Source organism: Giraffa tippelskirchi, chromosome 7, assembly GCF_054371585.1.
Source record: "Giraffa tippelskirchi isolate mGirTip1 chromosome 7, T2T-mGirTip1v1.2.pri, whole genome shotgun sequence".
Classification (NCBI taxonomy): domain Eukaryota; kingdom Metazoa; phylum Chordata; class Mammalia; order Artiodactyla; family Giraffidae; genus Giraffa; species Giraffa tippelskirchi.
The window spans coordinates 63,423,392-63,450,223 of record NC_137281.1 but is presented as its reverse complement, the minus strand read 5'-3'; positions in this window follow the sequence as shown (position 1 = coordinate 63,450,223).

Here is a 26,832-nt window from a genome sequence, read left to right as displayed (position 1 = left end):
GGTTAGGGTTAGGGTGAGGTTTAGGGTTAGGGTTTGGGTGTCGGGTTAGAGTTGGGGTGTCTGCTGTCGTGTTATGGTTAGGATTTGGGTTTGGGTTAGGGTTAGGTTTAGGGTGTTTAGAGTCGGGTTAGGGTTAGGGTTAGTCTTAACATGTTGGTTTGGGGTTAGGGTTAGGGATAGGGTTAGGGTAGGGATAGTTTTAGGGTTAGGGTTAGAGTGTCGGGTTATTGTTAGATTTTGGGTGTCGGTTTATGTTTAGGGTTAGGGTTAGTGTGTCCGATTATGGTGTCGGGTTGGGTTCAGGGTTAGGGCTAGGGTGTCTGGTTAGTTTTAGGTTTAGTGTTAGGGTTATGGTTATGGTTATGGTGAGGGTTACGGCTTGGGTTAGGGTTACGATGTCGGGTTATGGTGTTGGGTTAGCATGTCGGGTTAGGGTTAGGGTGTCAGGTAGGGGTTAGAGTCAGGGTTTCGGTGTCGGTTAGGTTGTCGGGTTAGATTGTCGGGTTATCGTGTCGTATTAGGGTTAGGGTGTCATGTAAGGCTTAGGGTGAGGGTTAGGGTTTCGGGTTTGTGTGTCGGCTTAGGGTTAATGTTAGGGTGTCTGGTGTCATGTTAGGGTTAGGGTTAATGTTAGGGTGTCTGGTGTCATGTTAGGATTAGGTTTAAGGGTAGGGTGTCGTGTTAGGATTAGGGTTAAGGTTAGGGTGTTGGTTTAGGGTTAGTGTTAGGGTAGGGATAGGGATAGGGTTAGGGTTACGGTTATGGTTCGGGTTTGGGTGTTGGGTTAGGGTTAGTGTTAGGGTTAGGGTTAGGTCAGGTTAGGGTTAGGGTTTGGGTTAGGGTTAGGTTTACGGTTAGGGTTAGGGTAAGGGTTTGGGTTAGGGTTAGGTTTAGGGTTAGTGTTTGGGTGTCTTGTTAGGGTTGGGGTTTGGGTGTCTGGTGTCAGATTGGGGTCAGGGTTAGGGTTAGGGTGTCTGGTTAGTTTTAGGGTTAGTGTTAGGGTTATGGTTATGGTTATGGTGAGGGTTACGGCTTGGGTTAGGGTTAGGATGCCGGGTTAGGTTTAGTGTTAGGGTTAGTGTTAGGATATCGGGCTAGGGTTAGGGTTAGGGTTAGGGTTACGGTGTCTGGTGTCAGGATAGTGTTAGGGTTAGGGTTAGGGTTAGGGATAGGGATAGGGATAGGGTTAGGGTTAGGGTTAGGGTTAGGGATAGGGTTAGGTTTAGGGTTAGGGTTAAGGTTAGGTATAGGGTTAGGGTTTAGGTGTCGTTTTAGGGTTAGGGTGTCTCATGGCGTGTTGTGGTTAGGGTTAGGGTTAGGGTGTCGGTTTAGGGTTAGTGTTAGGGTAGGGATAGGGATAGGATTAGGGTTACGGTTATGGTTCGGGTTTGGCTGTCGGGTTAGGGTTAGTGTTAGGGTTAGGGTTAGGTCAGGTTAGGGTTAGGGTTTGGGTTAGGGTTAGGTTTACAGTTAGGGTTAGGGTAAGGGTTTGGGTTAGGGTTTGGTTTAGGGTTAGGTTTAGGGTTAGTGTTTGGGTGTCTTGTTAGGGTTGGGGTTTGGGTGTCTGGTTAGTTTTAGCGTTAGTGTTAGGGTTATGGTTATGGTTATGGTGAGGGTTACGGCTTGGGTTAGGGTTAGGATGTCGGGTTAGGGTGTCGGGTTAACGTGTCAGCTTAGGGTTAGGGTGTCAGGTAAGGGTTAGGGTTAGGTTAGGGTTAGGGTTAGGGTGTCTGGTGTCAGGTTAGGGTTAGGTTTAGGGGTTAGTGTTAGGGTTATGTTTTGGGTGTCGGTTAGGTTGTCGGGTTAGGGTGTTCTATTAGGGTTACTGTTAGGGTTAGGGTTACGGCTAGGGTTAGGGTTAGGGTTAGGGTGTGTGGTGTCCGGTTAGGGTTACGGTTTCAGGTAAGTGTTATGGTTCGGTTTTTGTTGTTGGGTTAGGGTTAGGGTTAGGGTGTCTGTTGTCGGGTTAGGGTTAAGGTTAGGGTTAGGGTGTTAGGGTTAGGGTGTTAGGGTTAGGGTGTTAGGGTTAGGGTTATGGTTAGCGTTATGGTTAGGTTTAGTGTTAGGGATAGGGTTAGGGTAAGGGTTAGGTTAGGGTTAGGGTTAGGTATAGGGTTAGGGTAGGGATAGTTAAGGTTAGGGTTAGGGTTATGGTGTCAGGTTAGGTTCAGGTTTAGGGTTAGGGTGTCTGGTTAGTTTTGGGGTTAATGTTAGGGTTATGGTTATGGTTATGGTGAGGGTTACGGCTTCGGTTAGGGTTAGGATGTCGGGTTAGCGTGTTGGGTAAGGGTTAGGGTGTCAGGTAAGTGTTTGGGTTAGTGTTTGGGTTCGGTTAGGTTTTCGGGTTAGATTATTGGATTAGCATGTCGGATTAGGGTTAGGGTGTCGTGTAAGGCTTAGGATGAGGTTTAGTGTTAGGGTTTGTGTCAGGGTAGGGTTAGCGTTAGGGTGTCTGGTGTCGTGTTAGGGTTAGGGTTAGGATTAGGGTGTCACGTTAGCGTTAGGATTAGGATAAGTGTGTCAGTATAGGTTTAGGGTGTCCAGTTAGGGTTAGGGGTAGGGGTAGGGATAGGTTAGGGTTAGGGTTAGGGTTAGGGATAGGGTTAGGTTTAGGGTTAGGGTTAAGGTTAGGTATAGGGTTAGTGTTTAGGTGTTGTTTTAGGGTTAGGGTGTCTCATGGCGTGTTGGGGTTAGGGTTAGGGTGTCAGATTAGGGTGTCGGATTAGGGCCAGGGTTAGGGGTAGGGTGTCCGGTTAGTGTTAAGGTTAGTGTTAGGGTTAGGGTTAAGTTTAGGGTTAGTGTTACAAATTGGGATAGGGTTAGGGTTAGGGTTACGGTGTCTGGATAGGGTTAGGGTTAGTGTGTCACGTTAGGGTTAGGGTAAGGGTTAGGGTTAGTGTTACGGATAGAGATAGGGTTACGGTTAGTTTTGGGGTTTCGGTTAGGGTGTCGGTTTAGGGCTTGGGTTAGGGTTAGGGTGTCGGGTTAGTTTGTCGGGTTTGGGTGTCGGGTTAGGGGTTAGGGTGTCTGGTTTCGGGTTAGGGTTAGGGTTAGGGTTAGGTTTAGGGTTAGGGTTAGGGTTAGTGCGTCTGCTGTCGGGTTAGGATTTTGGTTTCAGGTACGTGTTAGGGTTAGGTTTTGGGTGTTGGGTTAGGGTAAGGATTAGGGTGTCTGTTTTCGGGTTGGGGTTAGGGTGAGGTTTAGGGATAGTGTTTGGGTGTCGGGTTAGAGTTGGGGTGTCTGCTGTCGTGTTAGGGATAGGGTTAGTGTTTTGGATAGGATGTCGTGTAATGGTTAGGATTTGGGTTAGGGTTAGGTTTAGGGTGTTTAGTGTCGGGTTAGGGTTAGGGTTAGGGTTAGGCTTAACATGTTGGGTTAGGGTTAGTGTTAGTGTGTCGTGATAGGGTTAGGGTTAGGGTTAGGGTTAGTGTTGCGGATAGGGATAGCGTTAGGCTTAGGGTTAGGGTTAGGGATAGGGTTAGGGTTAGGGTTAAGTTATGGTTAGGATTAGGGTTAGGTTTAGGGTTAGAGTGTCGGGTTAGTGTTAGGGTTAGGGTAAGGGATAGGGTTAAGGTAGGGATAGTTTTAGGATTAGGGTTAGGGTTAGAGTGGCGGGTTAGGGTTTGATTTGGGCTGTCTGGTTAGGATTAGGGATAGGGTGAGGGGGTCAAATTAGGGTTAGGGTTGTGGTCAGGTTTAGGGTTAGGGTGTCTGGTTAGTTTTAGGGTTAGTGTTAGGGTTATGGTTATGTTTATGGTGTGGGTTATGTCTTGGGTTAAGGTTAGGATGTCGGGTTAGGGTGTCGGTTTAGGGTATCCTGTTAGCGTTAGGGTTAGGGTTAGGGTTTCGGGTAAGAATTAGAGTTAGGGTTTGGGTGTCGCATTAGGGTTAGGGTGTCTTGTGTCAGTTTAGGGTTAGGGTTAGGCTGTCGTGTTAGGGTTTAGGTTAACGGTTAGTGTTAGGGTTAGGTTTTGGGTGTTGGGTTACGGTTAGGGTGTCTGTTGTCGGGTTATGGTTAGGGTTAGGGTTAGGGCGACTGCTGTCGGGTTACGGTTAGGGTTTCGGGTAAGTGTTAGGGTTAGGTTTTGGGTGTTGGGTTAGGGTTAGGGTTAAGGTTAGACTTAACATGTTGTGTTAGGTTTAGGGTTAGTGTGTCGTGTTAGGGTTAGGGTTAGGGTTAGTATTAGAGTGTTGGGTTAGCGTTAGGGTTACGGTTAGGGTTAGGTTTAGGGATAGGGTTAGGGTAGGGATAGTTTTAGGGTTAGGGTTAGGGTTAGAGTGTTGCGATAGGGTTAGGTTTTGGGTGTCGGGTTAGGGTTGGGGTTAGGGTGTCAGATTAGGGTGTCGGGTTGGGGTCAGGCTTAGGGTTAGGTTGTCTGGTTAGTTTTAGTGTTAGTGTTAGGGTTAGGGTTAGGGTTATGGTGAGGGTTACGGCTTGGGTTAGGGTTAGGGTGTGGGGTTAGGGTGTGAGGTTAGCGTGTCAGGTTAGCATTAGTGTGTCAGGTAAGGGTTAGGGTTAGGGTTTGGGTGTCGGTTAGGTTGTCGGGTTAGGGTGTCGGGTTCGCGTGTTGGGTTAGGGTTAGGGTGTCGTGTAAGGCATAGGGTGAGGGTTAGGTTTCGGGTTTGTGTGTCGGGTTAGGGTTAATGTTAGGGTGTTTGGTGTCGTGTCAGGGTTAGGGTTAGGGTTAGGGTGTCGCTTTAGGTTTAGGGTGTCAGTTTAGGTTTAGTGTTAGGCTAGGGTTAGAAATAGAGTTAGGGTTAGGGTTATGGTTAGGATTAGGTCGGGTTACGGTTAGGGTTAGGGTTAGTGTGAGGGTTAGGGTTAAGGATTGGGTTAGGGTTAGGGATAGGGTTAGGGTTAGGGTTAGAGTTAGGTTAGGGTTTGGATTAGGATTAGGGTTAGGGTTAAGGTTAAAATGTCGGGTTACTGTTATGGTTATGGTTATGGTTAGGGTTAGGGATAGGGTTAGGGTTAGGGTTAGGGTTAGCGATAGGGTTAGGCTAGGGATAGTTTTAGGGTTAGGGTTATGGTTAGAGTGTCGGGTTAGGGTTAGGGCTAGGGTTAGGGATAGGGATAGGGTTAGGGTTATGGTTAAGTTAGGGTTAGGATTAGGGTTAGGGTTAGGGTTAGAGTGTCGGGTTAGTGTTAGGGTTAGGGTTTGAGTTAGGGTTAGGTTTAGGGATAGGTTTAGGGTTAGGGTTAGGGTTAGGGTTCGGGATAGGTTTAGGGTTAGCGTTAGGGTTAGGGTTAGCGTTAGGTTTAGGGTTAGGGTTAGTGTTCGGGATGGGGTTAGTGTAAGGGTTACAGTTAGGTTAGGGTTAGGGTTAGGTTTAGGGTTAGGGTTATGGAAGGGTTAGTGTTAGGGATAGGGTTAGGGTTGGTTTTAGGGCTAGGGTTAGGGTTACAGTTAGGGTTAGGGTTATGGTGGTGGGATAGGGCTTGTGTCAGCCTTAGGGATTCGGATTAGCGTGTCGGGAGAGCATGTCGTGTTAAGGTTAGGGTGACAGGTAAGGCTTAGGGTGAGGGCTGGGTTAGAATTTGGGTGTCGAGTTAGGATTAGGGTTAGGTTGACTGGTGTTAGGGTTAGGGTTAGGGTTAGGGTTAGGGTTAGGGTTAGGGTTAGGGTGTCTGGTTTCGGTTTAGTGTTAGGGTGTTGTTTTAGGGTTAGGGTTACGGTTAGGGATAGGGTGTCAGGTTAGGGTTTGGATTAGGGTTAGGTTGTCGTGTTAGGGTTAGGGTTAGGTTTAGGCTGTCACGTTAGGGTTAGGGTTAGGGTGTTGTATTAGGTTTAGTGTCAGGGTTAGGGTGTCAGGTTAGGGTTAGCGTTAGGGTGTTGAATATGCATGTCGTGTTATGTATGGTGTCGGGTTATGGTTAGGGTGTTGGGTTAGGGTTAGGCTTAGGGTGTCGGGTTAGGGTTAGGATGTCAGAGTAGGGTGTCGGGTTGGGGTCAGTGTTAGGGTTAGGGTGTCTGGTTAGTGTTAGTGTTAGTGTTATGGTTATGGTTATGGTTAGGGTTACGGCTTGGGTTAGGGTTAGGATGTCCGGTTAGCGTGTCGGCTTAGGGTTAGGGTGTCAGGTAAGGGTTAGGGTTAGGGTTTAGGTGTCGGTTATGTTTTTGGGTTCGGGTGTCAGGTTAGCGTGTCAGATTAGCATTAGTGTGTCGTGTAAGGCTCGCGGTGAGGGTTAGGGTTTCGGGTTTCTCTGTCGGGTTAGGGTTAATGTTAGGGTGTCTGGTGTCGTGTTAGTGTTAGGGTTAGGGTTAGGGTTTGGGTGTCATGTTAGGGTTAGGGTTAGAGTGTCTGGTGTCGGGTTAGGGTTAAGGTTAGGGATATGGTTAGGGTTAGGGTGTTGTGTAAGGCTTAGGGTGAGGGTTAGGGTTAGGGTTGGCTGTCGCGTTAAGTTTAGCGATAGAGTGTCTGGTGTCTTGTTAGGGTTAGGGTTAGGATTTGGGTGTCACGTTAGCGTTAGGATTTGGATAAGTGTGTCGGTTTAGGGATAGGGTGTCGAGTTAGGCTTAGGGTTAGGGTTAGCGTTAGGGTTTCGTTGTCAGGTTAGGGTTAGGGATAGGGGGTCTGGTTAGGGCTTGGTTTAGGGTTAGGTTTAGGGTGCCATGTTAGATTTAGGGTTAGGTTTAGGGTGTTGGATTAGTTTGTGGGGTTAGTGAGTCGGGTTAGCGTGTCGGGTTAGGGTTAGGGTTTCGTGTAAGGCTTAGGTTGAAGGTTAGGATTACGGTTATGGTGTTGCGTTAGCGGTAGGGTTACGTTTAGGGTGTCGGTTTATGGTTATGGTGTCGAGTTAGGGTTTAGGTTAGGGTTAAAGATAGGGATAGGTTTAGGGTTAGATTTAGGGCTAGGGTTAGAGTGTTACGTTAGTGTTAGGGTTAGGGATAGTTTTAGCGTTAGGTTTAGGGTTAGGGTTAGGGTTTGAGTGTTTTGCTAGGGTTAGGGAAAGGGTGTCTGGTGCCAGGTTAGGGTTAGGGTTAGGGTTAAGGATTGGGTTAGGGTTAGGGACAGGGTTAGGGTTAGGGTTAGGGTTAGGGTTAGGGTTAGGGTTAAGGTTTGGGTTAGGGTTAGGGATAGGGTTAGGGTTAGGGTTAAAGTTAGGTTAGGGTTTTGGTTAGGATTAGGGTTAGGGTTAGGGTTAAAGTGTCGGGTTAGTGTTATGGTTAGAGTTAGGGATAGGTTAGGGATAGGGTTAGGTTTGGGGTTAGGGTTAGCAATAGGGTTAGGGTAGGGATAGTATTAGAGTTAGGGTTATGGTTAGAGTGTCGGGTTAGGGTTAGGATTAGGATTAGGGATAGGGTTAGGGTTAGGGTTACGTTTAAGTTAGGGTTAGGATTAGGGTTAGGGTTAGGGTTAGAGTGTCGGGATAGCATTAGGGTTAGGGTTTGAGTTAGGGTTAGGTTTAGGGATAGGTTTAGGGTTAGCGTTAGGGTTAGGGTTAGCGTTAGGTTTAGGTTTAGGGTTAGGGTTTGGGATAGGGTTAGGTTAAGAGTTACGGTTAGGTTAGGGTTAGGGTTAGGGTTAGGGTTAGGGAAGGGTTAGTGTTAGGGACAGGGTTAGGGTTGGTTTTAGGGCTAGGGTTAGGGTTACAGTTAGGGTTAGGTTCAGGGTGGTTGGATAGGGCTTGTGTCAGCCTTAGGGATTCGGGTTAGGGTGTCGGGATAGCGTGTCGTGTTAAGGTTAGGGTGACAGGTAAGGCTTAGGGTGAGGGCTGCGTTAGGATTTGGGTGTCGAGTTAGGATTAGGGTTAGGTTGACTGGTGTCGGGTTAGGGTTAGCTTTAGGGTGTCAGGTTATGGTGTCGGGTTAGGGGTAGGGTGTCGCGTGAGTGTTAGGGTGTCAAGTTACGGTTACGGCTAGGGTTTGGGTTACGGTTGGGTTAGGGTTATGGTTAAGCTTAGGGTTTGGGTGTCAGGTCAGGGTGTCAGGTAAGGGTCAGGGTTAGGTTTAGGCTGTCGGGTTAAGGTGTCGGGTTAGGGCTTGGGTTAACGTTAGGGTGTCGTGTTAGGGTTAGGGTATCGCGTTAGGGATAGAGTTTGGGTTAGGCTTACGGTTAGGGTTAGGGTTAAGGTTAGGATACCGGGTTAGAGTTAGAGTTAGGGTTAGGGTTATGGTTAGGGTGTCTGGTTTCGGTTTAGTGGTAGGGTGTCGTTTTAGGGTTAGAGTTACGGTTAGGGATAGGGTGTCAGGTTAGGGTTTGGGTTAGGGTTAGGTTGTCGTGTTATGGTTAGGGTTAGGTTTAGGGTGTCACGTTAGGGTTAGGGTGAGGGTGTCATGTTAGGGTTAGGGTATCGCGTTAGGGATAGGGTCAGGGTTAGGCTTACGGTTAGGGTTAGGGTTAAGGTTAGGATACCGGGTTACAGTTAGAGTTAGGGTTAGGTTGTCTGGTTTCGGTTTAGTGTTAGGGTGTCGTTTTAGGGTTAGGGTTAGGGTTAGGGATAGAGTGTCAGGTTAGGGTTTGGATTAGGGTTAGGGTTAGGGTTAGGGTTAGGGTTAGTGTGAGTTGAGGGTTAGCTTTAGGGTTAAGGATTGGGTTAGGGTTAGGGATAGGGTTAGGGTTAGGGTTACAGTTAGGTTAGGGTTTGGATTAGGATTAGGGTTAGGGTTAGGGTTACAGTTAGGGTTAGGGTTCGGGTGGTTGGATAGGGATTGTGTCAGCCTTAGGGATTCGGGTTAGGGTGTCGGGATAGCGTATCGTGTTAAGGTTAGGGTGACAGGTAAGGCTTAGGGTGAGGGCTGGGTTAGGATTTGGGTGTCGAGTTAGGATTAGAGTTACGTTGACTGGTGTCGGGTTAGGGTTAGCTTTAGGGTGTCAGGTTATGGTGTCGGGTTAGGGGTACGGTGTCGCGTGAGTGTTAGGGTGTCAAGTTACGGTTACGGCTAGGGTTTGGGTTACGGTTGGGTTAGGGTTCGGGTTAAGCTTAGGGTTTGGGTGTCAGGTCAGGGTGTCAGGTAAGGGTCAGGGTTAGGTTTAGGCTGTCGGGTTAAGGTGTCGGGTTAGGGCTTGGGTTAGAGTTAGGGTGTCGTGGTAGGGTTAGGGTATCGCGTTAGGGATAGGGTCAGGGTTAGGCTTATGGTTAGGGTTAGGGTTAAGGTTAGGATACCGGGTTAGAGTTAGAGTTAGGGTTAGGGTTATGGTTAGGGTGTCTGGTTTCGGTTTAGTGTTAGGGTGTCGTTTTAGGGTTAGGGTTAGGGTTAGGGATAGGGTGTCAGGTTAGGGTTTGGATTAGGGTTAGGGTTAGGGTTAGGGTTAGGGTTAGTGTGAGGGTTAGCTTTAGGGTTAAGGATTGGGTTAGGGTTAGGGATAGGGTTAGGGTTAGGGTTACAGTTAGGTTAGGGTTTGGATTAGGATTAGGGTTAGGGTTAGGGTTAAGGTTAGGATACCGGGTTAGAGTTAGAGTTTGGGTTAGGGTTATGGTTAGGGTGTCTGGTTTCGGTTTAGTGTTAGGGTGTCGTTTTAGGGTTAGGGTTACGGTTAGGGATAGGGTGTCAGGTTAGGGATTGGGTTAGGGTTAGGTTGTCGTGTTAGGGTTAGGGTGTCTGGTTAGGGTGTCGGGTTAGGGTGTTGAATTAGTATATCGTGTTATGAACGGTGTCGGGTTACGGTTAGGGTTAGGGATGTCTGTCGGGTTAAGTTTAGCGTTACAGTGTCTGGTGTCTTGTTAGGGTTAGGGTTAGGATTAGGGTGTCACGTTAGCGTTAGGATTTGGATAAGTGTGTCGTTTTAGGGATAGGTTTTGAGTTAGGCTTAGGGTTAGGGTTAGGGTTAGGGTTTGGTTGTCAGGTTAGGGTTAGGGATAGGGTGTCTGGTGTCAGGTTAGGGTTAGGGTTAGTGTTAGGGTTACAAATAGGGATAGGGTTAGGGTTAGGGATAGGGTTTTGATTAGGGTTAGGATTAGAGTTAGTGTTCGGTTAGGGTTAGGTTGTCGCGTTATTGTTATGGTTAGGGTGTCGTGTTATGATGTCGTGTTATCGTTAGCGTTAGGGTTACTGTTAGGATATTGGGTTAGGCTTAGGGGTAGGGTTAGGGTGTCGGATTATGGTTAGAGTTACGCTTAGGGTGTCGGGTTAGATTTAAGTCTTGGGTGTCGTTTTAGGGTTAGGGTTAGTGTTCTGTGTAGGGTTTGGGTGTCATGTTAAATTTGTTGTTAGTGTGTCTGGTGTCGGGGTAGAGTTAGGGTTAGTGTGTAGGGTTAGGGTTAGGGTTAGAGTGTCGGGTTAGGTTTAGGGTGTCTGGTTAGGGCTTGTTTTAGGGTTAGGGTTAGGGTGCCGTGTTAGATTTAGGGTTAGGGTTAGGGTTAGGGTGTTGGGTTAGTTTGTCGGGTTAGTGTGTCGGGTTAGCGTGTCGGGTTAGGGTTAGGGTTTCGTGTAAGGCTTAGGTTGAAGGTTAGGATTAGGGTTATGGTGTTGCGTTAGGGGTAGGGTTACGTTGAGGGTGTCGGTTTAGGGTTATGGTGTCGAGTTAGGGTTTAGGTTAGGGTTAGGTTAAAGATAGGGATAGGTTTAGGGTTATATTTAGGGTTAGGGTTAGAGTGTCACGTTAGTGTTAGGGTTAGGGATAGGTTTAGCGTTAGGTTTAGGGTTAGGGTTAGGGTTTGAGTGTTTTGTTAGGGTTAGGGATAGGGTGTCTGGTGTCAGGTTAGGGTTAGGGTGTCTATTGAGTGTTAGGGTGTCAAGTTACGGTTAGGGCTAGGGTTAGGGTTACGGTTAGGTTTAGGGTTATGTTTAGGGTTAGGGTTAGGGTTTGGGTGTCTGGTTAGGGTTAGTGTTAGGGTTAGGGTTAAGTTTAGGAATAGTGTGTCAGTTTAGGGTGTCATGTAAGGGTTAGGGTTAGGGTTAGGGTGTGGTGTTAGGGTATCGGGTTAGGGCTTGGGTTAGGGTTAGAGTGTCGTGTTACAGTTAGATATAGTGTTAGGGCGTCACGTTAGGGTTAGGGTTAGGGTGTCGTGTTAGGTTTAGTGTTAGGGTTAGTGTTAGGATATCGGGCTAGGGTTAGGGTTAGGGTTACGGTGTCTGGTGTCGGGCTAGGGTTAGGGTTAGGGATAGGGATAGGGATAGGTTTAGGGTTAGGGTTAGGGTTAGGATTAGGGATAGGGTTAGGTTTAGGGTTAGGGTTAAGGTTAGGTATAGGGTTAGTGTTTAGGTGTTGTTTTAGGGTTAGGGTGTCTCATGGCGTGTTGGGGTTAGGGTTAGGGTGTCAGATTAGGGTGTCGGATTAGGGCCAGGGTTAGGCGTAGGCTGTCCGGTTAGTGTTAAGGTTAGTGTTAGGGTTAGGGTTAAGTTTAGTGTTAGTGTTACAAATTGGGATAGGGTTAGGGTTACGGTGTCTGGTGTCTGGATAGGGTTAGGGTTAGTGTGTCACGTTAAGGTTAGGGTAAGGGTTAGGGTTAGTGTTACGGATAGAGATAGGGTTACGGTTAGTGTTGGGGTTTCGGTTAGGGTGTCGGTTTAGGGCTTGGGTTAGGGTTAGGGTGTCGGGTTAGTTTGTCGGGTTTCGGTGTCGGGTTAGGGGTTAGGGTGTCTGGTTTCGGGTTAGGGTTAGTGTTAGGGTTAGGGTTAGGGCGTCTGCTGTCAGGTTAGGGTTAGGGTTTCGGGTAAGTGTTAGGGTTAGGTTTTGGGTGTTGGGTTAGGGTTAGGGTTAGGGTTAGGGTTACGGTTAGGCTTAACATGTTGGGTTAGGTTTAGGGTTATTGTGTCGTGTTAGGGTTAGGGTTAGGGTTAGTGTTATGGTTTCGGAAAGGGATAGCGTTAGGGTTAGGGTTAGGGTTAGTGTTAGGTTTAGGGTTAGGGTTAGGGTTATGGTTAAGTTAGGATTAGGGTTAGGGTTAGGGTTAGAGTGTCGGGTTAGCGTTAGGGTTAGGGTTTGAGTTAGGGTTAGGTTTAAGGACAGGTTTAGGGTTAGCGTTAGGGTTAGGGTTAGCGTTAGGTTTAGGGTTAGGGTTAGGGTTCGGGATAGTTTTAGGGTTAGCGTTAGGGTTAGGTTTAGCGTTAGGTTTAGGGTTAGGGTTAGGGTTAGGGTTCGGGATAGGGTTAGGATAAGGGTTACAGTGATGTTAGGGTTAGGTTTAGGGTTAGGGTTAGGGTTAGGGAAGGGTTAGTGTTAGGGATAGGGTTAGGGTTGGTTTTAGGGCTAGGGTTAGGGTTACAGTTAGGGTTAGGGTTCGGGTGGTGGGATAGGGCTTGTGTCAGCCTTAGGGATTCGGGTTAGGGTGTCGGGATAGCGTGTTGTGTAAAGGTTAGGGTGACAGGTAAGGCTTAGGGTGAGGGCTGGGTTAGGATTTGGGTGTCGAGTTAGGATTAGGGTTAGGTTGACTGGTGTCGGGTTAGGGTTAGCTTTAGGGTGTCAGGTTATGGTGTCGGGTTAGGGGTAGGGTGTCGCGTGAGTGTTAGGGTGTCAAGTTACGGTTACGGCTAGGGTTTGGGTTACGGTGGGGTTAGGGTTATGGTTAAGCTTAGGGTTTGGGTGTCAGGTCAGGGTGTCAGGTAAGGGTCAGGGTTAGGTTTAGGCTATCGGGTTAAGGTGTCGGGTTACGGCTTGGGTTAGCGTTAGGGTGTCGTGTTAGGGTTAGGGTATCGAGTTAGGGATAGGGTTTGGGTTAGGCTTACAGTTAGGGTTAGGGTTAAGGTTAGGATACCGGGTTAGAGTTAGAGTTAGGGTTAGGGTTATGGTTAGGGTGTCTGGTTTCGGTTTAGTGTTAGGGTGTCGTTTTAGGGTTAGGGTTACGGTTAGGGATAGGGTGTCAGGTTAGGGTTTGGGTTAGGGTTAGGTTGTCGTGTTAGGGTTAGGGTTAGGTTTAGGGTGTCACGTTAGGGTTAGGGTAAGGGTGTCGTGTTAGGTTTAGCGTGTCGGGTTAGGGTGTCGGGTTAGGGTGTTGAATTAGCATGTCGTGTTATGTATGGTGTCGGGTTACCGTTAGGGTGTTGGGTTAGGCTTAGGCTTAGGGTGTCGGGTTAGGGTTAGGGTGTCAGATTAGGGTGTCGGGTTGGGGTCAGTGTTAGGGTTAGGGTGTCTGGTTAGTGTTAGGGTCATGGTTATGGTTATGGTTATGGTGAGGGTTACAGCTTGGGTTAGGGTTAGGATGTCCGGTTAGCGTGTCGGGTTAGGGTTAGGGTGTCAGGTAAGGGTTGGGGTTAGGGTTTAGGTGTCGGTTATGTTTTCGGGGTGTCAGGTTAGCATGTCAGATTAGCGTTAGTGTGTCGTGTAAGGCTCAGGGTGAGGGTTAGGGTTTCGGGTTTCTCTGTCGGGTTAGGGTTAATGTTAGGGTGTCTGGTGTCGTGTTAGGGTTAGGGTTAGGGTTTGGGTGTCAGGTTATTGTTAGGGATAGAGTGTCTGGTGTTCGGTTAGGGTTAAGGTTAGGGATATGGTTAGGGTAAGGGTTAGGGTTAGGGTGTCACGTAAGTCTTAGGGTGAGGGTTAGAGTTAGGGATGCCTGTCGGGTTAAGTTTAGCGATAGAGTGTCTGGTGTCTTGATAGGGTTAGGGTTAGGATTAGGGTGTCACGTTAGCATTAGGATTTGGATAAGTGTGTCGGATTAGGGATAGGTATCGAGTTAGGCTTAGGGTTAGGGTTAGGGTTTAGTTGTCAGGTTAGTGTTAGGGATAGGGTGTCTGGTGTCAGGTTAGGGTTAGGGTTAGGGTTAGGGTTACAAATAGGGATAGGGTTAGGGTTAGGGATAGGGTTTTGATTAGGGTTAGGATTAGGGTTAGTGTTCGGTTAGGGTTAGGTTGTCGCGTTATTGTTATGGTTAGGGTGTCGTGTTATGATGTCGTGTTATCGTCAGCGTTAGGGTTACTGTTAGGATATTGGGTTAGGCTTAGGGGTAGGGTTAGGGTGTCGGATTATGGTTACGGTTACGCTTAGGGTGTCGGGTTAGATTTAAGTCTTGGGTGTCGTTTTAGGGTTAGGGTTAGTGTTCGGTGTAGGGTTTGGGTGTCATGTTAGATTTGTTGTTAGTGTGTCTGGTGTCGGGGTAGAGTTAGGGTTAGTGTGTCGGGTTAGGGTTAGGGTTAGAGTGTCGGGTTAGGTTTAGGGTGTCTGGTTAGGGCTTGTTTTAGGGTTAGGGTTAGGGTGCCGTGTTAGATTTAGGGTTAGGGTTAGGGTTAGGGTGTTGGGTTAGTTTGTCGGGTTAGTGTGTCGGGTTAGCGTGTCGGGTTAGGGTTAGGGTTTCGTGTAAGGCTTAGGTTGAAGGTTAGGATTAGGGTTATGGTGTTGCGTTAGGGGTAGGGTTACGTTGAGGGTGTCGGTTTAGGGTTATGTTGTCGAGTTACGGTTTAGGTTAGGGTTAGGTTAAAGATAGGGATAGGTTTAGGGTTAGATTTAGGGTTAGGGTTAGAGTGTCACGTTAGTGTTAGGGTTAGGGATAGGTTTAGCGTTAGGTTTAGGGTTAGGGTTAGGGTTTGAGTGTTTTGTTAGGGTTAGGGATAGGGTGTCTGGTGTCAGGTTAGGGTTAGGGTGTCTATTGAGTGTTAGGGTGTCAAGTTACGGTTAGGGCTAGGGTTAGGGTTACGGTTAGGTTTAGGGTTAGGTTTAGGGTTAGGGTTAGGGTTTGGGTGTCTGGTTAGGGTTAGTTTTAGGGTTAGGGTTACGTTTAGGAATAGTGTGTCAGTTTAGGGTGTCATGTAAGGGTTAGGGTTAGGGTTAGGGTGTGGTGTTAGGGTGTCGGGTTAGGGTGTCGGGTTAGGGTTAGGGTTAGGGTTAGGGTTGGGGTTAGCGTGTGGTGTTAGGGTATCGGGTTAGGGCTTGGGTTAGGGTTAGAGTGTCGTGTTACAGTTAGATATAGTGTTAGGGTGTCACGTTAGGGTTAGGGTTAGGGTGTCGTGTTAGGTTTAGTGTTAGGGTTACTGTTAGGATATCAGGCTAGGGTTAGGGTTAGGGTCACGGTGTCTGGTGTCGGGATAGGGTTACGGTTAGGGATAGGGATAGGGATAGGTTTAGGGTTAGGGTTAGGGTTAGGGTTAGGGATAGGGTTAGGTTTAGGGTTAGGGTTAAGGTTAGGTATAGGGTTAGTGTTTAGGTGTTGTTTTAGGGTTAGGGTGTCTCATGGCGTGTTGGGGTTAGGGTTAGGGTGTCAGATTAGGGTGTCGGATTAGGGCCAGGGTTAGGGGTAGGCTGTCCGGTTAGTGTTAAGGTTAGTGTTAGGGTTAGGGTTAAGTTTAGGGTTAGTGTTACAAATTGGGATAGGGTTAGGGTTACGGTGTCTGGTGTCTGGATAGGGTTAGGGTTAGTGTGTCACGTTAGGGTTAGGGTAAGGGTTAGGGTTAGTGTTACGGATAGAGATAGGGTTACGGTTAGTTTTGGGGTTTCGTTTAGGGTGTCGGTTTAGGGCTTGGGTTAGGGTTAGGGTGTCGGGTTAGATTGTCGGGTCTCGGTGTCGGGTTAGGGGTTAGGGTGTCTGGTTTCGGGTTAGGGTTAGGGTTAGGTTTAGGGTTAGGGCGTCTGCTGTCAGGTTAGGGTTAGGGTTTCGTTTAAGTGTTAGGGTTAGGTTTTGGGTGTTGGGTTAGGGTTAGGGTTAGGGTTAGGGTTACGGTTAGGCTTAACATGTTGGGTTAGGTTTAGGGTTATTGTGTCGTGTTAGGGTTAGGGTTAGGGTTACTGTTAGTGTTTCGGAAAGGGATAGCGTTAGGGTTAGGGTTAGGGTTAGTGTTAGGTTTAGGGTGTTACCGTTAGGGTTAGGGTTAGGGTTAGGTTAGGGTTAGGGTTAGGCTTAGGCTTAGGCTTAGGCTTAGGCTTAGTATTTGAGTGTCGGGTTAGCGTTAGGATTACGGTTAGGGTTAGGTTTAGGGATAGGGTTAGGGTAGGGATAGTTTTAGGGTTAGGGTTAGGGTTAGAGTGTCGGGTTAGGGTTAGGGTTAGGGATAGGGTTAGGGTTAGGGTTATGGTTAAGTTAGGATTAGGGTTAGGGTTAGGGTTAGAGTGTCGGGTTAGCGTTAGGGTTAGGGTTTGAGTTAGGGTTAGGTTTAGGGACAGGTTTAGGGTTAGCGTTAGGGTTAGGGTTAGCGTTAGGTTTAGGGTTAGGGTTAGGGTTCGGGATAGTTTTAGGGTTAGCGTTAGTGTTAGGTTTAGCGTTAGGTTTAGGGTTAGGGTTAGGGTTAGGGTTCGGGATAGGGTTAGGATAAGGGTTACAGTGATGTTAGGGTTAGGTTGAGGGTTAGGGTTAGGGTTAGGGAAGGGTTAGTGTTAGGGATAGGGTTAGGGTTGGTTTTAGGGCTAGGGTTAGGGTTACAGTTAGGGTTAGGGTTCGGGTGGTGGGATAGGGCTTGTGTCAGCCTTAGGGATTCGGGTTAGGGTGTCGGGATAGCGTGTTGTGTAAAGGTTAGGGTGACAGGTAAGGCTTAGGGTGAGGGCTGGGTTAGGATTTGGGTGTCGAGTTAGGATTAGGGTTAGGTTGACTGGTGTCGGGTTAGGGTTAGCTTTAGGGTGTCAGGTTATGGTGTCGGGTTAGGGGTAGGGTGTCGCGTGAGTGTTAGGGTGTCAAGTTACGGTTACGGCTAGGGTTTGGGTTACGGTGGGGTTAGGGTTATGGTTAAGCTTAGGGTTTGGGTGTCAGGTCAGGGTGTCAGGTAAGGGTCAGGGTTAGGTTTAGGCTATCGGGTTAAGGTGTCGGGTTAGGGCTTGGGTTAGCGTTAGGGTGTCGTGTTAGGGTTAGGGTATCGAGTTAGGGATAGGGTTTGGGTTAGGCTTACAGTTAGGGTTAGGGTTAAGGTTAGGATACCGGGTTAGAGTTAGAGTTAGGGTTAGGGTTATGGTTAGGGTGTCTGGTTTCGGTTTAGTGTTAGGGTGTCGTTTTAGGGTTAGGGTTACGGTTAGGGATAGGGTGTCAGGTTAGGGTTTGGGTTAGGGTTAGGTTGTCGTGTTAGGGTTAGGGTTAGGTTTAGGGTGTCACGTTAGGGTTAGGGTAAGGGTGTCGTGTTAGGTTTAGCGTGTCGGGTTAGGGTGTCGGGTTAGGGTGTTGAATTAGCATGTCGTGTTATGTATGGTGTCGGGTTACCGTTAGGGTGTTGGGTTAGGCTTAGGCTTAGGGTGTCGGGTTAGGGTTAGGGTGTCAGATTAGGGTGTCGGGTTGGGGTCAGTGTTAGGGTTAGGGTGTCTGGTTAGTGTTAGGGTCATGGTTATGGTTATGGTTATGGTGAGGGTTACAGCTTGGGTTAGGGTTAGGATGTCCGGTTAGCGTGTCGGGTTAGGGTTAGGGTGTCAGGTAAGGGTTGGGGTTAGGGTTTAGGTGTCGGTTATGTTTTCGGGGTGTCAGGTTAGCATGTCAGATTAGCGTTAGTGTGTCGTGTAAGGCTCAGGGTGAGGGTTAGGGTTTCGGGTTTCTCTGTCGGGTTAGGGTTAATGTTAGGGTGTCTGGTGTCGTGTTAGGGTTAGGGTTAGGGTTTGGGTGTCAGGTTATTGTTAGGGATAGAGTGTCTGGTGTTCGGTTAGGGTTAAGGTTAGGGATATGGTTAGGGTAAGGGTTAGGGTTAGGGTGTCACGTAAGTCTTAGGGTGAGGGTTAGAGTTAGGGATGCCTGTCGGGTTAAGTTTAGCGATAGAGTGTCTGGTGTCTTGATAGGGTTAGGGTTAGGATTAGGGTGTCACGTTAGCATTAGGATTTGGATAAGTGTGTCGGATTAGGGATAGGTATCGAGTTAGGCTTAGGGTTAGGGTTAGGGTTTAGTTGTCAGGTTAGTGTTAGGGATAGGGTGTCTGGTGTCAGGTTAGGGTTAGGGTTAGGGTTAGGGTTACAAATAGGGATAGGGTTAGGGTTAGGGATAGGGTTTTGATTAGGGTTAGGATTAGGGTTAGTGTTCGGTTAGGGTTAGGTTGTCGCGTTATTGTTATGGTTAGGGTGTCGTGTTATGATGTCGTGTTATCGTCAGCGTTAGGGTTACTGTTAGGATATTGGGTTAGGCTTAGGGGTAGGGTTAGGGTGTCGGATTATGGTTAGGGTTACGCTTAGGGTGTCGGGTTAGATTTAAGTCTTGGGTGTCGTTTTAGGGTTAGGGTTAGTGTTCGGTGTAGGGTTTGGGTGTCATGTTAGATTTGTTGTTAGTGTGTCTGGTGTCGGGGTAGAGTTAGGGTTAGTGTGTCGGGTTAGGGTTAGGGTTAGAGTGTCGGGTTAGGTTTAGGGTGTCTGGTTAGGGCTTGTTTTAGGGTTAGGGTTAGGGTGCCGTGTTAGATTTAGGGTTAGGGTTAGGGTTAGGGTGTTGGGTTAGTTTGTCGGGTTAGTGTGTCGGGTTAGCGTGTCGGGTTAGGGTTAGGGTTTCGTGTAAGGCTTAGGTTGAAGGTTAGGATTAGGGTTATGGTGTTGCGTTAGGGGTAGGGTTACGTTGAGGGTGTCGGTTTAGGGTTATGTTGTCGAGTTACGGTTTAGGTTAGGGTTAGGTTAAAGATAGGGATAGGTTTAGGGTTAGATTTAGGGTTAGGGTTAGAGTGTCACGTTAGTGTTAGGGTTAGGGATAGGTTTAGCGTTAGGTTTAGGGTTAGGGTTAGGGTTTGAGTGTTTTGTTAGGGTTAGGGATAGGGTGTCTGGTGTCAGGTTAGGGTTAGGGTGTCTATTGAGTGTTAGGGTGTCAAGTTACGGTTAGGGCTAGGGTTAGGGTTACGGTTAGGTTTAGGGTTAGGTTTAGGGTTAGGGTTAGGGTTTGGGTGTCTGGTTAGGGTTAGTTTTAGGGTTAGGGTTACGTTTAGGAATAGTGTGTCAGTTTAGGGTGTCATGTAAGGGTTAGGGTTAGGGTTAGGGTGTGGTGTTAGGGTGTCGGGTTAGGGTGTCGGGTTAGGGTTAGGGTTAGGGTTAGGGTTGGGGTTAGCGTGTGGTGTTAGGGTATCGGGTTAGGGCTTGGGTTAGGGTTAGAGTGTCGTGTTACAGTTAGATATAGTGTTAGGGTGTCACGTTAGGGTTAGGGTTAGGGTGTCGTGTTAGGTTTAGTGTTAGGGTTACTGTTAGGATATCAGGCTAGGGTTAGGGTTAGGGTCACGGTGTCTGGTGTCGGGATAGGGTTACGGTTAGGGATAGGGATAGGGATAGGTTTAGGGTTAGGGTTAGGGTTAGGGTTAGGGATAGGGTTAGGTTTAGGGTTAGGGTTAAGGTTAGGTATAGGGTTAGTGTTTAGGTGTTGTTTTAGGGTTAGGGTGTCTCATGGCGTGTTGGGGTTAGGGTTAGGGTGTCAGATTAGGGTGTCGGATTAGGGCCAGGGTTAGGGGTAGGCTGTCCGGTTAGTGTTAAGGTTAGTGTTAGGGTTAGGGTTAAGTTTAGGGTTAGTGTTACAAATTGGGATAGGGTTAGGGTTACGGTGTCTGGTGTCTGGATAGGGTTAGGGTTAGTGTGTCACGTTAGGGTTAGGGTAAGGGTTAGGGTTAGTGTTACGGATAGAGATAGGGTTACGGTTAGTTTTGGGGTTTCGTTTAGGGTGTCGGTTTAGGGCTTGGGTTAGGGTTAGGGTGTCGGGTTAGATTGTCGGGTCTCGGTGTCGGGTTAGGGGTTAGGGTGTCTGGTTTCGGGTTAGGGTTAGGGTTAGGTTTAGGGTTAGGGCGTCTGCTGTCAGGTTAGGGTTAGGGTTTCGTTTAAGTGTTAGGGTTAGGTTTTGGGTGTTGGGTTAGGGTTAGGGTTAGGGTTAGGGTTACGGTTAGGCTTAACATGTTGGGTTAGGTTTAGGGTTATTGTGTCGTGTTAGGGTTAGGGTTAGGGTTACTGTTAGTGTTTCGGAAAGGGATAGCGTTAGGGTTAGGGTTAGGGTTAGTGTTAGGTTTAGGGTGTTACCGTTAGGGTTAGGGTTAGGGTTAGGTTAGGGTTAGGGTTAGGCTTAGGCTTAGGCTTAGGCTTAGGCTTAGTATTTGAGTGTCGGGTTAGCGTTAGGATTACGGTTAGGGTTAGGTTTAGGGATAGGGTTAGGGTAGGGATAGTTTTAGGGTTAGGGTTAGGGTTAGAGTGTCGGGTTAGGGTTAGGGTTAGGGATAGGGTTAGGGTTAGGGTTATGGTTAAGTTAGGATTAGGGTTAGGGTTAGGGTTAGAGTGTCGGGTTAGCGTTAGGGTTAGGGTTTGAGTTAGGGTTAGGTTTAGGGACAGGTTTAGGGTTAGCGTTAGGGTTAGGGTTAGCGTTAGGTTTAGGGTTAGGGTTAGGGTTCGGGATAGTTTTAGGGTTAGCGTTAGTGTTAGGTTTAGCGTTAGGTTTAGGGTTAGGGTTAGGGTTAGGGTTCGGGATAGGGTTAGGATAAGGGTTACAGTGATGTTAGGGTTAGGTTGAGGGTTAGGGTTAGGGTTAGGGAAGGGTTAGTGTTAGGGATAGGGTTAGGGTTGGTTTTAGGGCTAGGGTTAGGGTTACAGTTAGGGTTAGGGTTAGGGTGGTGGGATAGGGCTTGTGTGAGCCTTAGGGATTCGGGTTAGGGTGTCGGGATAGCGTGTCGTGTTAAGGTTAGGGTGACAGGTAAGGCTTAGGGTGAGGGCTGGGTTAGGATTTGGGTGTCGAGTTAGGATTAGGGTTAGGTTGACTGGTGTCGGGTTAGGGTTAGCTTTAGGGTGTCAGGTTATGGTGTCGGGTTAGGGGTAGGGTGTCGCGTGAGTGTTAGGGTGTCAAGTTACGGTTACGGCTAGGGTTTGGGTTACGGTGGGGTTAGGGTTATGGTTAAGCTTAGGGTTTGGGTGTCAGGTCAGGGTGTCAGGTAAGGGTCAGGGTTAGGTTTAGGCTGTCGGGTTAAGGTGTCGGGTTAGGGCTTGGGTTAGCGTTAGGGTGTCGTGTTAGGGTTAGGGTATCGCGTTAGGGATAGGGTTTGGGTTAGGCTTACATTTAGGGTTAGGGTTAAGGTTAGGATACCGGGATAGAGTTAGAGTTAGGGTTAGGGTTATGGTTTGGGTGTCTGGTTTCGGTTTAGTGTTAGGGTGTCATTTTAGGGTTAGGGTTAAGCTTAGGGTTTGGGTGTCAGGTCAGGGTGTCAGGTAAGGGTCAGGGGTAGGTTTAGGCTGTCGGGTTAAGGTGTCGGGTTAGGGCTTGGGTTAGCGTTAGGGTGTCGTGTTAGGGTTAGGGTATCGCGTTCGGGTTAGGGTTTGGGTTAGGCTTACAGTTAGGGTTAGGGTTAAGGTTAGGATACCGGGTTAGAGTTAGAGTTAGGGTTAGGGTTATGGTTAGGGTGTCTGGTTTCGGTTTAGTGTTAGGGTGTCGTTTTAGGGTGAGGGTTACGGTTAGGGATAGGGTGTCAGGTTAGGGTTTGGGTTAGGGTTAGGTTGTCGTGTTAGGGTTAGGGTTAGGTTTAGGGTGTCACGTTAGGGTTAGGGTAAGGGTGTCGTGTTAGGTTTAGCGTGTCGGGTTAGGGTGTCGGGTTAGGGTGTTGAATTAGCATGTCGTGTTATGTATGGTGTCGGGTTACTGTTAGGGTGTTGGGTTAGGCTTAGGCTTAGGGTGTCGGGTTAGGGTTAGGGTGTCAGATTAGGGTGTCGGGTTGGGGTCAGTGTTAGGGTTAGGGTGTCTGGTTAGTGTTAGGGTCATGGTTATGGTTATGGTTATGGTGAGGGTTACAGCTTGGGTTAGGGTTAGGATGTCCGGTTAGCGTGTCGGGTTAGGGTTAGGGTGTCAGGTAAGGGTTGGGGTTAGGGTTTAGGTGTCGGTTATGTTTTCGGGGTGTCAGGTTAGCATGTCAGATTAGCGTTAGTGTGTCGTGTAAGGCTCAGGGTGAGGGTTAGGGTTTCGGGTTTCTCTGTCGGGTTAGGGTTAATGTTAGGGTGTCTGGTGTCGTGTTAGGGTTAGGGTTAGGGTTTGGGTGCCAGGTTATTGTTAGGGATAGAGTGTCTGGTGTTCGGTTAGGGTTAAGGTTACGGATATGGTTAGGGTAAGGGTTAGGGTTAGGGTGTCGTGTAAGTCTTAGGGTGAGGGTTAGAGTTAGGGATGCCTGTCGGGTTAAGTTTAGCGATAGAGTGTCTGGTGTCTTGTTAGGGTTAGGGTTAGGATTAGGGTGTCACGTTAGCATTAGGATTTGGATAAGTGTGTCGGTTTAGGGATAGGTGTCGAGTTAGGCTTAGGGTTAGGGTTAGTGTTAGGGTTTGGTTGTCAGGTTAGGGTTAGGGATAGGGTGTCTGGTGTCAGGTTAGGGTTAGGGTTAGGGTTACAAATAGGGATAGGGTTAGGGTTAGGGATAGGGTTTTGATTAGGGTTAGGATTAGGGTTACTGTTCGGTTAGGGTTAGGTTGTCGCGTTATTGTTATGGTTAGGGTGTCGTGTTATGATGTCGTGTTATCGTCAGCGTTAGGGTTACTGTTAGGATATTGGGTTAGGCTTAGGGGTAGGGTTAGGGTGTCGGATTATGGTTAGGGTTACGCTTAGGGTGTCGGGTTAGATTTAAGTCTTGGGTGTCGTTTTAGGGTTAGGGTTAGGGTTATTGTTCGGTGTAGGGTTTGGGTGTCATGTTAGATTTGTTGTTAGTGTGTCTGGTGTCGGGGTAGAGTTAGGGTTATTGTGTCCGGTTAGGGTTAGGGTTAGAGTGACGGGTTAGGTTTAGGGTGTCTGGTTAGGGCTTGTTTTAGGGTTAGGGTTAGGGTGCCGTGTTAGATTTAGGGTTAGGGTTAGGGTTAGGGTGTTGGGTTAGTTTGTCGGGTTAGTGTGTCGGGTTAGCGTGTCGGGTTAGGGTTAGGGTTTCGTGTAAGGCTTAGGTTGAAGGTTAGGATTAGGGTTATGGTATTGCGTTAGGGGTAGGGTTACGTTGAGGGTGTCGGTTTAGGGTTATGGTGTCGAGTTAGGGTTTAGGTTAGGGTTAGGTTAAAGATAGGGATAGGTTTAGGGTTATATTTAGGGTTAGGGTTAGAGTGTCACGTTAGTGTTAGGGTTAGGGATAGGTTTAGCGTTAGGTTTAGGGTTAGGGTTAGGGTTTGAGTGTTTTGTTAGGGTTAGGGATAGGGTGTCTGGTGTCAGGTTAGGGTTAGGGTGTCTATTGAGTGTTAGGGTGTCAAGTTACGGTTAGGGCTAGGGTTAGGGTTACGGTTAGGTTTAGGGTTATGTTTAGGGTTAGGGTTAGGATTTGGGTGTCTGGTTAGGGTTAGTGTTAGGGTTAGGGTTAAGTTTAGGAATAGTGTGTCAGTTTAGGGTGTCATGTAAGGGTTAGGGTTAGGGTTAGGGTGTGGTGTTAGGGTGTCGGGTTAGGGCTTGGGTTAGGGTTAGAGTGTCGTGTTACAGTTAGATATAGTGTTAGAGTGTCACGTTAGGGTTAGGGTTAGGGTGTCGTGTTAGGTTTAGTGTTAGGGTTAGTGTTAGGATATCGGGCTAGGGTTAGGGTTAGGGTTACGGTGTCTGGTGTCGGGCTAGGGTTAGGGTTAGGGATAGGGATAGGGATAGATTTAGGGTTAGGGTTAGGGTTAGGGTTAGGGATAGGGTTAGGTTTAGGGTTAGGGTTAAGGTTAGGTATAGGGTTAGTGTTTAGGTGTTGTTTTAGGGTTAGGGTGTCTCATGGCGTGTTGTGGTTAGGGTTAGGGTGTCAGATTAGGGTGTCGGATTAGGGCCAGGGTTAGGGGTAGGGTGTCCGGTTAGTGTTAAGGTTAGTGTTAGGGTTAGGGTTAAGTTTAGGGTTAGTGTTACAAATTGGGATAGGGTTAGGGTTACGGTGTCTGGTGTCTGGATAGGGTTAGGGTTAGTGTGTCACGTTAGGGTTAGGGTAAGGGTTAGGGTTAGTGTTACGGATAGAGATAGGGTTACGGTTAGTTTTGGGGTTTCGGTTAGGGTGTCGGTTTAGGGCTTGGGTTAGGGTTAGGGTGTCGGGTTAGTTTGTCGGGTTTGGGTGTCGGGTTAGGGGTTAGGGTGTCTGGTTTCGGGTTAGGGTTAGGGTTAGTTTTAGGGTTAGGGCGTCTGCTGTCAGGTTAGGGTTAGGGTTTCGTTTAAGTGTTAGGGTTAGGTTTTGGGTGTTGGGTTAGGGTTAGGGTTAGGGTTAGGGTTACGGTTAGGCTTAACATGTTCGGTTAGGTTTAGGGTTATTGTGTCGTGTTAGGGTTAGGGTTAGGGTTAGTGTTAGTGTTTCGGAAAGGGATAGCGTTAGGGTTAGGGTTAGGGTTAGTGTTAGGTTTAGGGTGTTACCGTTAGGGTTAGGGTTAGGGTTAGGCTTAGGCTTAGGCTTAGGCTTAGGCTTAGGCTTAATGTTTGAGTGTCGGGTTAGCGTTAGGATTACGGTTAGGGTTAGGTTTAGGGATAGGGTTAGGGTAGGGATAGTTTTAGGGTTAGGGTTAGGGTTAGAGTGTCGAATTAGGTTTAGGGTTAGGGATAGGGTTAGGGTTAGGGTTATGGTTAAGTTAGGATTAGGGTTAGGGTTAGGGTTAGAGTGTCGGGTTAGCGTTAGGGTTAGGTATTGAGTTAGGGTTAGGTTTAGGGACAGGTTTAGGGTTAGCGTTAGGGTTAGGGTTAGCGTTAGGTTTAGGGTTAGGGTTAGGGTTCGGGATAGTTTTAGGGTTAGCGTTAGGGTTAGGTTTAGCGTTAGGTTTAGGGTTAGGGTTAGGGTTAGGGTTCGGGATAGGGTTAGGGTAAGGGTTACAGTGATGTTAGGGTTAGGTTTAGGGTTAGGGTTAGGGTTAGGGAAGGGTTAGTGTTAGGGATAGGGTTAGGGTTGGTTTTAGGACTAGGGTTAGGGTTACAGTTAGGGTTAGGGTTCGGGTGGTGGGATAGGGCTTGTGTCAGCCTTAGGGATTCGGGTTAGGGTGTCGGGATAGCGTGTCGTGTTAAGGTTAGGGTGACAGGTAAGGCTTAGGGTGAGGGCTGGGTTAGGATTTGGGTGTCGAGTTAGGATTAGGGTTAGGTTGACTGGTGTCGGGTTAGGGTTAGCTTTAGGGTGTCAGGTTATGGTGTCGGGTTAGGGGTAGGGTGTCGCGTGAGTGTTAGGGTGTCAAGTTACGGTTACGGCTAGGGTTTGGGTTATGGTGGGGTTAGGGTAATGGTTAAGCTTAGGGTTTGGGTGTCAGGTCAGGGTGTCAGGTAAGGGTCAGGGTTAGGTTTAGGCTGTCGGGTTAAGGTGTCGGGTTAGGGCTTGGGTTAGCGTTAGGGTGTCGTGTTAGGGTTAGGGTATCACGTTAGGGATAGGGTTTGGGTTAGGCTTACAGTTAGGGTTAGGGTTAAGGTTAGGATACCGGGTTAGAGTTAGAGTTAGGGTTAGGGTTATGGTTTGGGTGTCTGGTTTCGGTTTAGTGTTAGGGTGTCGTGTTAGGGTTAGGGTATCGCGTTAGGGATAGGGTTTGGGTTAGGCTTACAGTTAGGGTTAGGGTTAAGGTTAGGATACCGGGTTAGAGTTAGAGTTAGGGTTAGGGTTATGGTTAGGGTGTCTGGTTTCGGTTTAGTGTTAGGGTGTCGTTTTAGGGTGAGGGTTACGGTTAGGGATAGGGTGTCAGGTTAGGGTTTGGGTTAGGGTTAGGTTGTCGTGTTAGGGTTAGGGTTAGGTTTAGGGTGTCACGTTAGGTTTAGGGTAAGGGTGTCGTGTTAGGTTTAGCGTGTCGGGTTAGGGTGTCGGGTTAGGGTGTTGAATTAGCATGTCGTGTTATGTATGGTGTTGGGTTACTGTTAGGGTGTTGGGTTAGGCTTAGGCTTAGGGTGTCGGGTTAGGGTTAGGGTGTCAGATTAGGGTGTCGAGTTGGGGTCAGTGTTAGGGTTAGGGTGTCTGGTTAGTGTTAGGGTCATGGTTATGGTTATGGTTATGGTGAGGGTTACAGCTTGGGTTAGGGTTAGGATGTCCGGTTAGCGTGTCGGGTTAGGGTTAGGGTGTCAGGTAAGGGTTGGGGTTAGGGTTTAGGTGTCGGTTATGTTTTCGGGGTGTCAGGTTAGCATGTCAGATTAGCGTTAGTGTGTCGTGTAAGGCTCAGGGTGAGGGTTAGGGTTTCGGGTTTCTCTGTCGGGTTAGGGTTAATGTTAGGGTGTCTGGTGTCGTGTTAGGGTTAGGGTTAGGGTTTGGGTGTCAGGTTATTGTTAGGGATAGAGTGTCTGGTGTTCGGTTAGGGTTAAGGTTACGGATATGGTTAGGGTAAGGGTTAGGGTTAGGGTGTCGTGTAAGTCTTAGGGTGAGGGTTAGAGTTAGGGATGCCTGTCGGGTTAAGTTTAGCGATAGAGTGTCTGGTGTCTTGTTAGGGTTAGGGTTAGGATTAGGGTGTCACGTTAGCATTAGGATTTGGATAAGTGTGTCGGTTTAGGGATAGGTGTCGAGTTAGGCTTAGGGTTAGGGTTAGTGTTAGGGTTTGGTTGTCAGGTTAGGGTTAGGGATAGGGTGTCTGGTGTCAGGTTAGGGTTAGGGTTAGGGTTACAAATAGGGATAGGGTTAGGTTTAGGGATAGGGTTTTGATTAGGGTTAGGATTAGGGTTACTGTTCGGTTAGGGTTAGGTTGTCGCGTTATTGTTATGGTTAGGGTGTCGTGTTATGATGTCGTGTTATCGTCAGCGTTAGGGTTACTGTTAGGATATTGGGTTAGGCTTAGGGGTAGGGTTAGGGTGTCGGATTATGGTTAGGGTTACGCTTAGGGTGTCGGGTTAGATTTAAGTCTTGGGTGTCGTTTTAGGGTTAGGGTTAGGGTTATTGTTCGGTGTAGGGTTTGGGTGTCATGTTAGATTTGTTGTTAGTGTGTCTGGTGTCGGGGTAGAGTTAGGGTTATTGTGTCCGGTTAGGGTTAGGGTTAGAGTGACGGGTTAGGTTTAGGGTGTCTGGTTAGGGCTTGTTTTAGGGTTAGGGTTAGGGTGCCGTGTTAGATTTAGGGTTAGGGTTAGGGTTAGGGTTTTGGGTTAGTTTGTCGGGTTAGTGTGTCGGGTTAGCGTGTCGGGTTAGGGTTAGGGTTTCGTGTAAGGCTTAGGTTGAAGGTTAGGATTAGGGTTATGGTGTTGCGTTAGGGGTAGGGTTACGTTGAGGGTGT